Below are 13,233 nucleotides of genomic sequence, written 5' to 3' on the forward strand. Positions count from 1 at the left end.
TGTGAACAAAGAAGAGAAAGGGAAATCTCTCCCAGCAGCCTCAGGAGCAGCAGATTAAATCTCCACTATCAACTTGATGTACCCTGAATCTGTGGAATACCTGAATAGACAACGAATCATCCCAAATTGAGGAGGTTGACTTTGGGAGCAAAGATATATATATATATTTTTTTTCCCCTTTTTCTCTTTTTGTGAGTGTGTATGTGTATGCTTCTGTGTGTGATTTTGTCTGTATAGCTTTGCTTTTGTCATTTGTCCTAGGGTCTGTCTGTCCAATTTTTTAAAAATATTTTTCTTAATATTTATTTTTATTTTAATAACTTTTTATTTTATTTTACTTTATTTTATCTTCATTCTTTCATTCATTCATTCATTCTTTCTTTCTTTCTTTCTTTCTATTTTTTCTCCCTTTTATTTGGAGTCATGTGGATGAAAGGCTCTTGGTGCTCCAACCAGGTGTGAGGCTTGTGTCTCTGAGGTGGGAGAGCCAAGTTCAGGACATTCGTCCACAAGAGACCTCCCATCTCCACATAATATCAAATGGTGAAAATTTCCCAGAGATCTCCATCTCAATGCTAAGACCCAACTTCACTCAATGACCAGCAGCTATAGTGCTGGACACCCTATGCCAAACAACTAGCAAGACAGAAACACAACCTCATGTATTAGCAGAGAGGCTGCCTAAAATCATAATAAAGCCACAGACACTCCAAAACACACCACCAGACATGAACCTGCCCAACAGAAACACAAGATCCAGTCTCATCCACCAGAACACAGGCTCTAGTTCCCTCCACCAGGAAGCCTACACAACCCACTGAACCAACTTTAGCCACTGGGGGCAGACACCAAAAACAATGAGAATTAAAACCTGTAGCCTGCGAAAAGGAGAACCCAAACACAGTAAGTTAAGCAAAATGAGAAGACAGAGAAACACACAGCAGATGAAGGAGCAAGGTAAAAACAAAACAGACTTAACAAATGAAGAGGAAATAGGCAGTCTACCTGAAAAAAGAATTCAGAATAATGATAGTAAAGATGCTTCAAAATCTTGGAAATAGAATAGAGAAAATACAAGAAACGTTTAACAAGGACCTAGAAGAACTAAAGAGAAAACAAACAATGATGAACAACTGAATAAATGAAATTAAAAATTCTCTAGAAGTGATCAATACCAGAATAACTGAGGCAGAAGAAAGGATAAGTAACCTGGAAGATAAAATAGTGGAAATAACTACTGCAGAGAAGAATAAAGATAAAAGAAGGAAAAGAACTGAGGACTGTCTCAGAGACCTCTGGGACAACATTAAACGTAAAAACATTCAAATTATAGGGATCCCAGAAGAAGAAGAGAAAAAGAAAGGGACTGAGAATATATTTGAAGAGATTATAGTTGAAAACTTCCCTAATATGTGAAAAGAAATAGTTAAACAAGTCCAGGGAAGCACAAAGAGTCCCATACAGGAAAAATCCAAGGAAAGACACATCAAGATGTACTAATCAAACTATCAAAAATAAAATACAGGGCTTCTCTGGTGGCACAGTAGTTGAGAGTCTGCCTGTGGATGCAGGGGACATGGGTTCATGCACTGGGCCGGGAGGACCGCATATGTTGTGGAGCGGCTGGGCCCATGAGCCATAGTTGCTGAGCCTGTGCATCCAGAGCCTGTGCTCTGCAATGGGAGAGGCCAAAAAAGTGAGAGGCCTGCGTACCACAATAAATAAATAAATAAATAAATAAATAAAATATAAAATTAAATAAAATAAAATACAAAGAAAAATATTAAAACACCAAGGGAAAAACAACAAATAACACACAACGGAATCCCCATAAGTTTAACAGCTGATCTTTCAGCAGAAATTCTGCAACCCAGAAGGGAGTGGCAGGACATATTTAAAGTGATGAAGGAGAAAAATCTACAACCAAGATTACTCTACCCAGCAAGGATCTCATTCAGATTTGATGGAGAAATTAAAACTTTACAGACAAGAAAAAGCTAAGAGAATTCAGCACCACCAAACCAGCTTTACAACAAATGCTAAAGGAACTTCTCTAGGCAGGAAACACAAGAGAAGGAAAAGACCTACGATAACAAATGCAAAACAATTAAGAAAATGGGAATAGGAACATACATATCAATATTTTAAATGTAAATGAATTAAATGCTCCCACCAAAAGACATAGACTGGCTGAATGGGTACAAACACAAGACCCATATATATGCTGTCTACAAGAGACCCACTTCATACCTAGGGACACATACAGACTGAAAGTGAGGGGATGGAAAAAGATATTCCATGCAAATGGAAATCAAATGAAAGCTGGAGTAACAATTCTCATTTCAGACAAAATAGACTTTATAATAGACTATTTCAAGAGACAAAGAAGGACACTACATATGATCAAGGGATCGATTAAAGAAGAAGATATAACAATTGAAAATATTTCTGCACCCAAAATAGGAGCACTTCAATACATGGGAAAATGCTAACAGCCATAAAAGGGGAAATCGACAGTAACACAATCATAATAGGAGACTTTAACACCCCACTTTCACCAATGGAGAGATCATCCAAAATGAAAATAAATAAGAAAACATAAGCTTTAAATGATACATTAAACAAGATGGACTTAATTGATATTTATAGGCCTTCCATCCAAAAAAAACAGAATACACATTCTTCTCAAGTGCTCATTGAACATTCTCTAGGATAGATCATATCTTGGGTTACAAATCAAGCCTTGGTAAATTTAAGAAATTTGAAATCATACCAAGTATCTTTTCTGACCAAAACACTATGAGACTAGATATCAATTACAGGAAAATATCTGTAAAAAATACAAGCACATGGAGGCTAAACAATACACTATTTAATAACCAAGAGCTCACTGAAGAAATCAAAGTGGAAATAAAAATATACCTAGAAACAAATGACAATGGAGACACAATGACACAAAACCTATGGGATGCAGCAAAAGTAGTTTTAAGAGGGAAGTTTATAGCAATACAATCTTACCTTAAGAAACAAGAAACATCTCAAATAAACATCCTAACCTTACACTTAAAGAAATTAGAAAAAGAAGAACAACAACAAAAAAAAAAACCAAAGTTAGCAGAAGGAAAGAACTCATAAAGATCAGATCAAAAATAAATGAAAAAGAAATGAAGGAAACGTTAGCAAAAATCAATAAAACTAAAAGCATGTTCTTTGAGAAGACAAACAAAATTGATAAACCATTAGCCAGACTCATAAAGAGAAAATGGGAGAAGTATCATCAATAGAATTAGAAATGAAAAGGAGAAGTAACAACTGACACTGCAGAAATACAAAGGATCATGAGAGATTACTACAAGCAACTCTATGCCAATAAAATGGACAACCTGGAAAAAATGGACAAATTCTTAGAAATGCCCAGCCTTCTGAGACTGAGCCAGGAAGAAATAGAAAATATGAACAGACCAATCACAAGCACTGAAATTGAAACTGTGATTAGAAATCTTCCAACAGACGAAAGCCCAGGACCAGATGGCTTCACAGGCGAATTCTATCAAACACTTAGAGAAGAGCTAACACCTATCCTTCTCAAACTCTTCCAAAATATAGCAGAGGGAGGAACACTCCCAAACTCATTCTATGAGGCCAGCCATCAGCCTGATACCAAAACCAAAGATGTCACAAAGAAAGAAAACTACAGGCCAATAACACTGATGAACATTGATGCAAAAATTCTCAACAAAATACTAGTAAACAGAATCCAACAGCACATTAAAAAGCACATACACCATGATCAACAGAGTTTATCACAGGAATGCAAGGATTCTTCAGTATACACAAATCAATCAATGTGATGCACCATATTAACAAATTGAAGGAGAAAAACCATATGATCATCACAATCGATGCAGAGAAAGCTTTTGGCAAAATTCAACACCAATTTATGATAAAAAACCCTGAGGAAAGTAGGCATAGAGGAAATTTTCCTCAACATAATAAAGGCCATATATGACAAACCCACAGCCAACATCATCCTCAATGGTGAAAATTGAAACCATTTCCACTAAGATCAGTAACCAGACAAGGTTGCCCACTCTCACCACTATTCTTCAACAAAGTTTTAGAAGTTTTAGTGACAGCAATCAGAGAAGAAAAAGAAATAATAGGATCCAAATTGGAAAAGAAGAAGTAAAGCTGTCACTGTTTGCCAATGACATGATACTATACATAAAGAATCCTAAAGATGCTACCATAAAACTACTACAGCTAATCAATGACTTTATTAAAGTAGCAGGATATAAAATTAATGCACAGAAATCTCTAACATTCCTATACATTAATGATGAAAAATCTGAAAGAGAAATTAAGAAAACACTCCCATTTACCATTGCAACAAAAACGAATAAAATATCTAGGAATAAACTTACCTAAGGAGAGAAAAGACCTGTATGCAGAAAATTATAAGACACTGATGAAAGAAATTAAAGATGATACCACTAGATGGAGAGATATACCATGTTCTTGGATTGGAAGAATCAACATTGTGAAAATGACTCTATTACCCAAAGCAATCTACAGATTCAATGCAATCACTATCAAACTACCACTGACATTTTTCACAGAACTAGAACAAAAAATTTCACAATTTGTATGGCAACACAAAAGGCCCTGAATAGCCAAAACAATCTTGAGAATGAAAAACGGAGCTGGAGGAATCAGGCTCCCTGACTTCAGACTATACTACAAAGCTACAGTAATCAAGACAGTATGATACTTGCACAAAAACAGAAATATAGATCAATGGAACAGGATAGAAGGCCCAGAGATAAACCCATGCACATATGGTCACCTTATCTTTGATAAAGGATGCAAGAATATACATTGAAGAAAAGATAGCCTCTTCAATAAATGGTGCTGGGAAAACTGGACAGTTACATGTAAAAGTATGAAATTAGAACCCTCCCTAACATCATACACAAAAATAAACTCAAAATGGATTAAAGACCTAAATGTAAGGCCAGACACTATCAAACTCTTAGAGGAAAACATAGGCAGAAAACTCTATGACATAAATCACAGCAAGATCTTTTTTGACCCACCTCCTAGAGAAATGGAAATAAAAACAAAAATAAACAAATGGGACCTAATGAAACTTAAAAGCTTTTGCACAGCAAAGGAAACCATAAACAAGACCAAAAGACAATCCTCAGAATGGGAGAAAATATTTGCAAATGAAGCAACTGACAAAGGATTAATCTCCAATATTTACAAGCAGCTCATGCAGCTCAATATCAGAAAAACAAACAACCCAATCCAAAAATGGGCAGAAGAACTAAATATACATTTCTCCAAAGAAGATATACAGATTGCCAACAAACACATGAAAGAATGCTCAACATCATTAATCATTAGAGAAATGCAAATCAAAACTACAATGAGATATCATCTCACACCAGTCAGAATGGCCATCATCAAAAAATCTACAAACAATAAATGCTGGAGAGGGTGTGCAGAAAAGGGAACCTTCTTGCACTGTTGGTGGGAAGGTAAATTAATACAGGCACTGTGGAGAACAGTATGGAGGTTCCTTAAAAAACTAAAAATAGAACTATCAACAGATGAATGGATAAAGAAGATGTGGCACATATATACAATGGAATATTACTCAACCATAAAAAGAAACGAAATTCAGTTATTTGTAGTGAGATGGATGGACCTGGAGTCTGTTATATAGAGTGAAGTAAGTCAGAAAGAGAAAAACAAATACTATATGCTAAAACATATATATGGAATCAAAAAAAAAAAAAAGGAAGTTCTGAAGAACCTAGGAGCAGGACAGGAATAAAGACGCAGATGTAGAGAATGGAATTGTGGACACAGGGAGGGGGAAGGGTAAGCTGGGACGAAGTGAGAGAGTGGCATATACATATACACACAAACAAATGTAAAATAGCACAGGGAGATCAGCTCAGTGCTTTGTGACCACCTAGAGGGGTGGGATAGGGTGGTGGGTAGAGAGGCAACAGTGAGGGAATATTGGCATTGTATGTATATGTATAGCTGATTCACTTTGTGATACAGCAGAAACACACTATTGTAATGTAATTATACTCCAATAAAGATATTTAAAAAATAGAATAAATTGGATTTATAGGTTAAAAATCTGAGAATTATGTGGAGAGCCACAGAAGAGTATATCTAATAAACTATTCTACATGAATATGAGTCAAAAGTAATTATTTTGTTTTTTGCTTTGGTAACAAGGGAACTATGTTGAATTGGACACATTCACTTTTTTTTTCCAGATTTATTGAGGTATAATATGATACTTAAAGTGTACAATGTGATTATTTGATATACATTGGACACATTCACTTTAAAATTAAAGGCAGTCACTAGGAGAGTTAAAAACTGGTTTCTGTCTTCAAAATCACTATAGAATGTGATTCATTTTCAGGTTCCCAAGGAAGTGACCAGCAAATATATTTTTTAAAAAAAGATGAAAAATCTGAATACTTGCTGAAAACTAAGAAAGAATGCAAGAATTTTTTTAAGGTAAAAATAGGATCATACTGAAGAACTATAAAGGACTTATTCTCATTCTCTCCCTTATTTAAAAGAGAAGAATATCTTGGAGAATGAAGAAGACAGTTATAACTTTGCTATCCCAGCCAAACTTGAAGAGTAAGGCTACGTCCTGGGGCAGGCAGATAAAAATGTAAACAGTTGAGTGTTTCAGGAATGGGTGACTGCATAAAGGAATTCCTAGATGGAAACTATCCCCCTGGGAGCAATCAGCCATGAGCAATGGTTTACCAAGTTAGGGGTGAGGTGGTGGTAGAAACATTCTGTACTAGAATTTACAGGAGGTAGATAAAGAAAAAGGGATAAAAATTATGTAAATATGGATATACCTACATAGATAAATAGATTTGAACACACATGCAATGTTGTATTATATCTTATTATATTACTTTGTATTTTTACAACTCCTCTTAAATTTTAAGCGAACAATGAAAACAAAACAAAACAAATATTCAGAGAGTAAAATGAAAATTTGTAACAATAAATCCTCTAAGAATCTCTCCTACAAGTATATTTGTACATGTAGAAAATATTTATGAACAAGGATGTAAATGGTAGGTCTATGCATAATAGCAAACATATGGAAACAATCTAGAAGTGTATTAATACAGACTAATTACATAAATGATGCTACATCTATACAATGAAATAATGTAGCCCTTCAGGTAAACTGGGTTAGATCTTGTTGCACTAGAATATGTGTGATTAAATGAAAAAATACAACAAGGTATGGAACAATGCCAGTCGTATATTCCTCCATGTTCATTAAAGATGACAGAAATGCATATCTAAGCATGAAACATTTCTGTATTGGAAGCCACCAAACTATTAAAATTATCTATCTTTGAGCTGTACTGCTGAAGTCTGGGGTAAGAAAAGTCTTTTCCATTGCATTATATTTGTATTGGTTAAATTTCATGTGTCATATTTATTTAAATATATATTTTAAAAGAAAACTTGATTACACTAAAATTTAGAGTTGACCACATATAAAATGACTATGAAATCTGAAAAACTGCACAGTACATGTCTAATACGTGTACTAGTGTTATGTACGATTACTTAGATAGAATTATTATATAAGTAGAAAATTTCAGAATTTGGAATAAAGTCATATTTAATATTTGAGATTATTTGTTTTTCACTATAGTTAATACCCATTATCAAAAGCAAAATTTTATCCATCAGGAGGAACCCTACAGGTTTTATGTCTCTAACTCAGGCTTTACAAAAACAACTGGCTAAATGAAAGTAATTAGCCAACTGTAACTTCACTGTGTAAGCAATTGAGGGTGGGAATGGGGACAGTTGCCAACACATATCAGATAATTTGGGGGAAATTGGCCACAACTCTGCAAATACTTCAGAACCATTGCCATACACTGCCTACCAGGAGTCATGCAACTGTAAAATATGACCTTGGATGTAGAGAGGGTGAAGAGGACAAATCCTTTTTAATGAAATGATTTTTCTAAAATAAAAAAGATTTTAAAATAGTGTGTGTATATATATATATATATATATATATATATATATATATATATATATATACATGCCCCAGAAATGTCTTGAGGCAGAAGTGTCTTACCTCCTAAAAAGCAAGAAATAGTTAGGCATTTGTTCTTGGTGCCTGCTAGAAATTCCTTGCCTTTACATGTCAATGAGAGAAATATCAGCTCTGTAGTGGTAGACTGCATATTGTCATCCCAAGTCAATTAGTCCCTTCTTCCATAACTATTAAGTTTTATTGGGACATATTACCATCCAATTAGTCTAACAATTCCTAGTCTCTTTAGTAACTCAGTATGGTCAAATGACTAAGTTCTCACCAATGGAATGAAAAAAGAAATAATGAATGCAAAGCACACCTCAGATGCTTGAAAGGGAAATTGTTTGCCCTTGACTCCATTCCCCCCACCCCCTTTTTTTGTCACAGTCTGGAGCTCAGACCTGGTATCAACATAAGAACATAACTACAACCAAGAAGGTGAGAAAAATCCCTTAGGTGATAGTGAGCAAAAGTGTTTAAGAAACGCAGGTCCCTTAATTTTTCCTAGAGCAAAATTTTTAGGATGAGAAATAAATTTCTATTGCACTGCAACCACTATATTTATAGGCGATTTTGCAGCAATTTAGCCATTATCTTACCTAATAAACCTTTATTCTAAATCAAGATACTGAGCCTCTGATGCAGTGACTTGACTAACGTCAGAGGCAGAATCAGCAGTTATCTCCAGGTATTCTGATTATATTCCTCAGCACTCCTCAATGCCTTTTTCCTAGGGATATTTAAACCCAGATATTTTTATGTCTCTGATATCTATGGAATAACCACCTGTCTCAGTATCAATTTCTAATGTTTTCTAAGTCTTTTTCTAAGACTGTATGAAACAGTACTAGTTCGTTGCCTGAATTGATCATTCAGGAAAACAAAACAACACAGCCTGAAAGCCTTATATGGATCCTTGCCTCTGAATTCAGACGTTCATTATTACCGCAGGCTTCTCACTGTTGTGGCCTCTCCCGCTGCGGAGCACAGGCTCCGGACGCGCAGGCTTAGCAGCCATGGCTCACAGGCCTAGCCGCTCCGCAGCATGTGGGATCTTCCCGGACCGGGGCACAAACTCGTGTCCCCTGCATCGGCAGGCAGACTCCCAACCACTGTGCCACCAGAGAAGCCCACACTCATTATATTTTTAAGCTTATAATTGTGTTCATGTCATCAGAGCTATAAAAGCTGAATTAAAATAATGTGCAAAAATACCTGACACAGTATCTGGCACCTAGGGAGACTCTATAATCTAGTTAATCCCTTTTTTCCCTTTCTCTACTCCCCAACCTGATCACCAAAAATTTAATCCAAATATTTTCTTTAAAAATACTGCAACTAAAATTATTGTATCTATTCTATTTCTTAAGGAGGGGAAAAGAAATAAAAATATAAAGCAACAGATCTTATTAATTAATATCTTTTTCCTTAAAATATAAACAATTCATAAATTGTGTTTAACAGTACCTGATTTGAGTCAAAAAATGAAACATAGCCTTGGAAACTGTATGAACTGATATTCCAGTTAACAATGAATTAAGTACAATTGAATCTGAATATTTATTCAAGAGATTCAGTCCTGAATTTTCAGATTCAAGATTTATGTTCCCCCAACAACTATAACTCATCATTTATTCATGGCTAGTATACATGTATATGTGTACAAACAACCACAGAATACATATTTTATAATGATATATATATAATATTTTAATGGTTATAATTTATTTATAATACTTATAACAAAATTAGTTATTTACTACCATGGCAATGATAATACAATATAGTATATCCATGTGAATGCAGAAACTAAATTAATATATGGATATAGTAATTTGCAAAATTCAGGTTGTTATTATCTTTTATAAAATACAGCACATTAGCAAACTGCAAGTTGAAGGTAGATTGGCATACGAATTAAGAATCTCCATAATTTCTGCCTCTTTTTTTGCCATATTTCCCATAAATATCTTTTAAGTCACTACTCTAAATAAAGTCTTCTAATCTAGTAAATCTTTTTTACCCTTAATACACCAAAGAAGTATTCCATTTTCCACACGTGTGTCCTTAATAGCACAGTTCTCACTGCTTAAAATTTATTATTCTATTCTCTACAGAAATCCTTTCAACCCAGTTTGTACCTTTACTTCACCACTGAGTCTTCCTTGGCTATCTTTCCAGGACTAGGCTTTGGTACTTCTTTGACTCTCTTTTGTGATATTACACATAAAAATAGCTCTGAAATATTGAGTGCCAGGCAGTATGCCAGTCATTTGTCAGATTGTCATACTATGTTTTAGGAAGTCTTCTGATAAAGAAATTGAGTCAAAAAGCCCAACAACACAAACTCAGTAAATGGTGGAACTAGAATTTTAGATCAGGCCTCTTTAACTTCCTTTTCCAATATAGCATAGATAGAAGAAAATGATTCATATGTCCAAATCAGCTTGAAAATTGCAACTGGAAATCAAGTGTGTGTTTTTCTATAACCCTACCTATCAATGGCATGAAATAATTTGAAATACGTTTTTTGACTAGGTTTGGGGTTAGAGCAGTGAAGAGTACTAGCAAAATCTCTACCATCCTGAGATTTGATTCTAATGGGAAGAAAGAGTAAATAAATTAGATGATTTCAAAAAGCAATAAGTGCCCAAAAGATGAAAACACAGTAACATGACAGAAAATAATTGAGGTTGTAGAATCGTTATATATATATATATATATATATATATATATATATATATATATATATATATATATATATATATATATATATCTGAGAAGCCTCTCTGACACCTAAATGATTAGTAAGATCCAACCATGGAGTTTCCTAGAGGAAGAACTTTGCAAGCAGAGGGCACAGCAAGTACAAATGCCCTGAGATAAGAGCATGGCTGAAATATTTGAGAAACAAAGATTTGAGCAGGAGGCCCGTGCAACTGGAGAATTCTGTGTAAGAGCAAGATGACATGAGGTCAGGGACAAAGGCTGGGGCCAGTTTACATAGGCCTTGTATTTTATTGTAATCTCAGTAGGAAACCACTGGAAGGCTTTAAGCAGAAGGTAACATAGGAATGTGTGTGTCCTTGTGTATGTGTGTGTTTTAAAGATTCTAGGAATGAGTAAAGAATAAGGTGTGGAGTAAGGCGCAAGAGTAAGTACAGGTAGATCAGTGATGAGGTTACTACCATAGTCCAGGTAAGAAATGATGGTAGTTAGGACTAAAATAGAGATGGGGAAAAACACATGGACTTGGGACTCTATCCAGAGAGGTAGTATCAACAAGACTTGCCAATGCATTGGATGTGGAAAGTAAAGAATAGAGAGGAATTGAGGAGGACTCATACAGATTGGGACTAAATAAGCTTGAATTCCAACCCAGGCTATACCATTAATTAACTCTGATATCTTGATCAACCAATTTGTCCCCTCTTAGCTTCATTTTCCTCAACCACAAATTGAGATAATACTCACTTTCAGATATAATAAATGGATTGAGCTAAATAATAGTAAAATCATTAGCATAGTGCCAAGTACATAGTGAGCATTCAAGAAAGGTCGTTTTTAGTATTAATACTATGTTTACCTCATACTGAAAAGTACCAATTAAATTGTGATTTTTTGCTGGAATCACGATTGTCTCAAGTCAGTTCCATTGTCTCAATTCTGCTAAAAACAAACAAAAACAACATTAAAATAATTACCAGAAATTCAGTACCACCCATCAAATATTGAGTGGTCACTTAGTACAAATAAGAACTGTGGAAGGCACAAGAAAATTAAAAATAAACAAGAAATATTCCTTGATCTTAGAGATCTCAAAGTCTAGCAAGGGAAACACACTGGTAAAAATGACATTAAAGTGTGTTAAATACAGCAATGTAGTTATATACACACTATTACGGCCGCTTACATATGACTGAGGGAGCAACTATTTCTGGGGAAGGAGAGAAATGTAAGAGAAAGCTATAGGGAAGAGTTTTTCTGGGTCATCTGTAAAAAAGGGGGTATAAAAGGGAAGGACATTCTAAGCTGAAGGAACAGCATCAGCAAAAAAAGTATGAAGGAAACGCTTGAAATGTTTCCTGGACAGAGACTAGTTAAACGTAACAAGTACAGAGGGTAGGGGAGAGAAAGTCAGGGGGTTAAGAGATGAGGGAAGAAAGAGAATGACCCTGCTCTGTCCATGTTTGCTCAGTTCTGAGGTAGGCTGAGGCAAAATTTGTGAAGGGCTTTGAATGCCATTCTATGGGGTTTAGGAGTTATTCCGATAGGCAATGCAGTGTCAGAATTATCAGAGACTTTTAAGCATGGTCAAATTTATGTTTAAAAAATATTACCCTTTTGGCTTTTGAAGTTTTAAATTCAGTAAAAGCTGCTAAAGGAGTAAAATGAATTCAGAGACTGTGGGATTTTTTTTTCTTTTATTTTTGATGGAAGTGGAAGTGGTACATACTTGATCATTATTAAGCATACAGAGTTTTTATGCTTTTTTTTTTCCTCATAGTCAGTCATGGGCTAAGTCAAAGTCAAAAAAACAAGTCAGAGACATAAACCAAACCCACAGTTCCTGATTTTCAATTCAGTACTTATGAGCTAAATAGTATGAAAATGTGCCTGGATGCTGCCTGATAGAGGAAGGTTCCATTTTTATACGTAAAAATTACCTTTATATGCACAAAATAAATGATAAGAGATGTGCTACTTTAATCAATCTGTATTGCTAGAACTAGGCTCTATAGCTTTTAAAAGACTTCTACTTCCTGAGACTTCCTCATGCCATGCAGCTTAGTCATGCCTCCTTGAGCACATGGAAGCATGAATAAAATTTAAAGGAGAAAGAGGAATATGTCTTCACTGGTTTTGTAAACACAGCAGCCAGTGGATGTGTTTGCCCTGAAGGGAGAGATCTGCCACTTTGTAAGTTAAGCCTGAGTGAATCACAGGGCTTCCAGACAGATATTCAGGAAATATGTCTGCAAAGTTTTAAAATAAAATCATTGCCCTCCTCCGAAAGCACAGGATATAGGGTAGCTGGCTATTTGGGAAGAAGGGCTAAAAGGTTCAAACAGAATGGTACGTGCTTTTCATTATTATGAGTC

Source organism: Mesoplodon densirostris, chromosome 2 (genome assembly GCF_025265405.1).
Source record: "Mesoplodon densirostris isolate mMesDen1 chromosome 2, mMesDen1 primary haplotype, whole genome shotgun sequence".
NCBI classification, from domain to species: Eukaryota; Metazoa; Chordata; class Mammalia; order Artiodactyla; family Ziphiidae; genus Mesoplodon; species Mesoplodon densirostris.